This window comes from Mus caroli, chromosome 13 (assembly GCF_900094665.2).
Source record: "Mus caroli chromosome 13, CAROLI_EIJ_v1.1, whole genome shotgun sequence".
NCBI classification, from domain to species: Eukaryota; Metazoa; Chordata; class Mammalia; order Rodentia; family Muridae; genus Mus; species Mus caroli.
Window position 1 is genome coordinate 46,520,385 of NC_034582.1, and position 3,987 is coordinate 46,524,371.

The window sequence follows — 3,987 nt, forward strand, 5'->3', positions numbered from 1 at the left end:
GGAAGGAAGGAAGAAAGAAAGAAAGAAAGAAAGAAAGAAAGAAAGAAAGAAAGAAAGAAAGAAAGAAAGAAAGGAAGGAAGGAAGGAAGGAAGGAAGGAGGGAGGGTGAGAGAGGGGGGAAAGGAAGGAATGAAGGAAGGAAGGAAGGAAGAAAAGAAAAGAAAGAAAAGCAAATTCAGGGGTGTTTGCTGCTTGCTCACAAATGGTTGCAAAAGGACGAGAGACTTAGTTCACATCCTGGGTAGCAAGCGTGCTAGAGAAGGGTAAACTGAGCAGGAGGCATGGGATCGTTTTATACTGCCCTGGCAGTTTTTCCTGTAGATTGTATTTATTTAAAATAGGTCCTTAAAAAGCAATTGGAAGAATTCCAGGGTGAATAGCATCTAGTGGTGTGAATTAAGTCTTCCTAGTCGTATTAGCCAAACATTTAATTCGTGGTTAGTGTGAATCTGCTCTCTGGGTTAGTTAGAGTGGGAAACTGGACAGATGGCAGGGAAGTTATTTGGTTTTCAATCAGGGTCACAGCCTGCCCTTGCTTCCTCCCTGTGGAGTTCCCAGGGAAAGTGGGAGACCCAAACCTTCTTCCGCTGCTTTATTTCTTTCAAACATTTAAACAAGTTTCCTTTATTTTTCAAATCCTTACAGAAAAGGCCCCAATACTGTAAAAAGGAAGAAAAAGAAATACAAAGAAAACCTAATAGTCCTGTAGTCATTCCTTTCCCCACCCCTCCCCTCTTCCTCCTTCTCCTCCTCCCCTCCTCCTTCTCTTCTTCCTCCTTCTCCTTCTTCTTCCCCTTCCTTCTCCTCTTCCCCTTTCTCCTCCTCCTCCTCCTCCTCCCCCTCCTCCTCCTCCCCTTCTGCTTCCTTCCTCTGTAGTACTGAGAACTGAACCCAGGGCTTTACATGTTCTACCTCTGAGCTACATGCCCAGCTCTTTATAAATTTCTTTTCGTATGGTTTAATCTCCAAGAGAGGGTTTCTCTGAGACACTTAGACTGCCCTTAAACACACTGTGAGGCCCAAGTGGGCCTCAAACTTGCAACTCCTTTGCCATAAAAAGGGACAACATTAATAGTATTTAGGTACCCCTTTCTCTTCAGATCATCCTCAGTTTCAATTACTACCAAATTCTAGCCCAGCAGTGTGGAGGGCAGAGCAGGAAGATGGGAAGAAAAAGAAATACAAAGAAAACCTAATAGTCCTGTAGTCATTCCTTTCCCCATCCCTCCCCTCTTCCTCCTTCTCTTCCTCCCCTCCTCCTTCTCTTCTTCCTCCTTCTCCTTCTTCCTCCTGGTTTGATAAAAGGAACTGGAATCTTAGGATTCTGGCAAGGTGGCCATCCATGTCACGAAGGGTAACTGGTAACTATTGTCTAGGGGTAATCAGGAGGCACACTGTGTGCGAGGGAACTGGCAGCTTGAGGAGGTGAATTAGAAAGGCACTGAGTGTGTGCTTGCTAGTTGAAAATGCTCTTACAAGAATGAGATAAGCCAGGTGTCAACGACCTGCAGGCTTGGTCCCGGAACCCTGACTAGAGGAGGCAAGAGAAGAAAGAAAAGACAGACATGCAGACAGACAGAGAAGCTCGGGTCAGGGGCCATGCTTCCAAGACACTGCTTCTTTCAGTATCAGCTCTGGATGAAGCTGAATGTCCTCTGTCTGATGAAGACGTCCACGTTTCCTTTTTAAAACAATTTTCTTGTTATCAAGTGGATTTGTTGTGTGGGTAAAAGCATGAGCCTGTACACACTACAGAGTCCATTGTTCCTGTCTGCTTTCTTCCTCCCATCTCTTAAGAAAGAATGAATCGCCGGTCAGGGAGAACAGCAGCTGAGGGTGAACACGTCCCTCTCTACCCTCTGCTTCCTGCTCATGGAGACAGAAAGAGTCGCAGCCACACACCTCTGCTAGCGTGAACCCTACCTAGCCTTTCCAGCTGGGATGAATGGCTCCGTCTCAAACAATAAGCCATAAAAGATCCTCCTCCCAGTAAGTTTCTTCTATCAAATATTTTGTCACAGCAATAAAGAAGGTAACCGATCTTTAGCTACCGAGGTCATGGGTCACGGAAAGCAAAGGAACTGGTTGTATCCAGTGGGAACTCTTAGCACCTTTGAACCACTGTCTGTGTCTTCTCTCCTCCCCTTTCCCAGGAGGCTTTGCTCTACAGGTCCACCATTGTCTGCGGGGGTCCATCGGGAAGAAGGACACATGACTGCACCTTTTAGCATGTATAGATTTCCCAATGAGTCCTGATACATTTCCTGGGTGATCTGAACTTTGACTTGAATAGAGAGAGACTTGTTGGTATTTCATGCCATGTCCTTAGGGGTATGAGAATGTTCCGTGCATGGGAAGAGGAGGGGGACACCCTGCCCAGTAAGTAAGGCAGGGGTGATCACCAGTGCTTTCCTGGCCAGGTGAGTTATTAAATTCTCGGACTCTTGAAGGTGGGTTGGTTATGTAACTGCCCTCTGGCCTTTGGAATGTGGACAGCCCTTCCTTTCCCAGGCCTGGCTCCTAGACTGCCTTACAACATTTCCACATTTTCTTTCCTCCGTCCCTGAGGCTGAAGACACCTCCTACCCCAAGATATACAAGCCTCTTGAGAGCAGAGGCCCAGCTCAGAGAGAGGCCCCATAGAGAGCTGATTCTCACAGATAAGCAAGAAGTAAAAAAAATCAGCCAGTATCATGTTATGCCACTATGATTTGGGGTCATTTATTACTGTGTAGGGAATAATCAGCTTATACAATAACAAGCAAGGCACGTGAAAGACACAGTCAAGAGGGAAAAACAAAATGACCTATAAAAATGATACAAAGCAGATCAAATCAGCCCTTAAGTACCTCTTGCCCCTCTATCAGATGGGCAAAAGCTGTCTGCCAATGCCAAAGAAAATTAGAAACCTTTCAGCAGGGTGTAGAGGTCAGAGGTTAGAGGTCAGAATAGGAGCCAGAAATCAATAAAAGTATTTCAAGCAGAGAGAGAGATTCCTTACAGATATGGTATGCTGGCCAGAGCAGGGGAGAGACTGTGTCTCAGTGATGTTCTCTGAGCATGGAGAGGTCCCTTGGGTGTGGTGGGGGTGGGGTGAGGATGACCACTCTGCCATACCTTAAGTCTGAAACCCAGTAGCTCCTGTCTGCACCTTGGCCCAGAGGTAAGTGAGCTGGGTAGCTATGATCCATTGAAGACAAACTGTGAAGTGGGTGGAGCTGTCCCAAGCTGCAGAGAGATGGCCCTCGTGTAGTTCTATGACTACCCAGGGAACAGCTGAATGGTGGTCTTACACAAGAAGACTCAGGAGCCCATGACCAGGAACCCCAGTTTCTTGTGAGCACTAGGCAGTGAGGACCACTCAGTATCATTTGCAACACTGAAAAATCTGCAGCTGCCCAACAGTCTCCCAGGACAGGAATGGGTAAATAAGATGTGGGTTGTGTAATGATGGGGAAGTGTTCTGAGAAATACATCATTGGGTGATTTAGTCATTGTAAAAACACCACAGGGTGTTCTTTGTGTGCAGACACATGTGCGTATATGTGTATATGAATGTAGAACCCAGAAGTCCACCTTGGGTGTTATTCCTCAAGTGGATATATCTCCTTTTATGAGAGGGTCTCTCATTGAACCCAGAGCTTGCTGATTTGGCTAGGTTACTGGGCCAGCAACGCCAAAGATCCTGCTTTCTCCACCCTCCCCAGCACAGGGATCACTAGCTTCAACCACCACATCTGGTTTTTTAATGCAGATATGTGGGATTGAACTCAGAACCTCATGTTTGCATGGTAAACATGTTGTTGACTGAAAACCTCTCCCCATTTTAATCACAGACTATTCCTGCACAGACCCAGTCAGCTATGGGTGTCACTAAGTCCTATAAACATGAGAGGCCAGCCTTCCACGGGCTGCCTCTGACTGCCTAAAGCACTGTCCTATATGACACCATTTCCAAAGTGGTTAAAATGATGAACAAGAGCTACA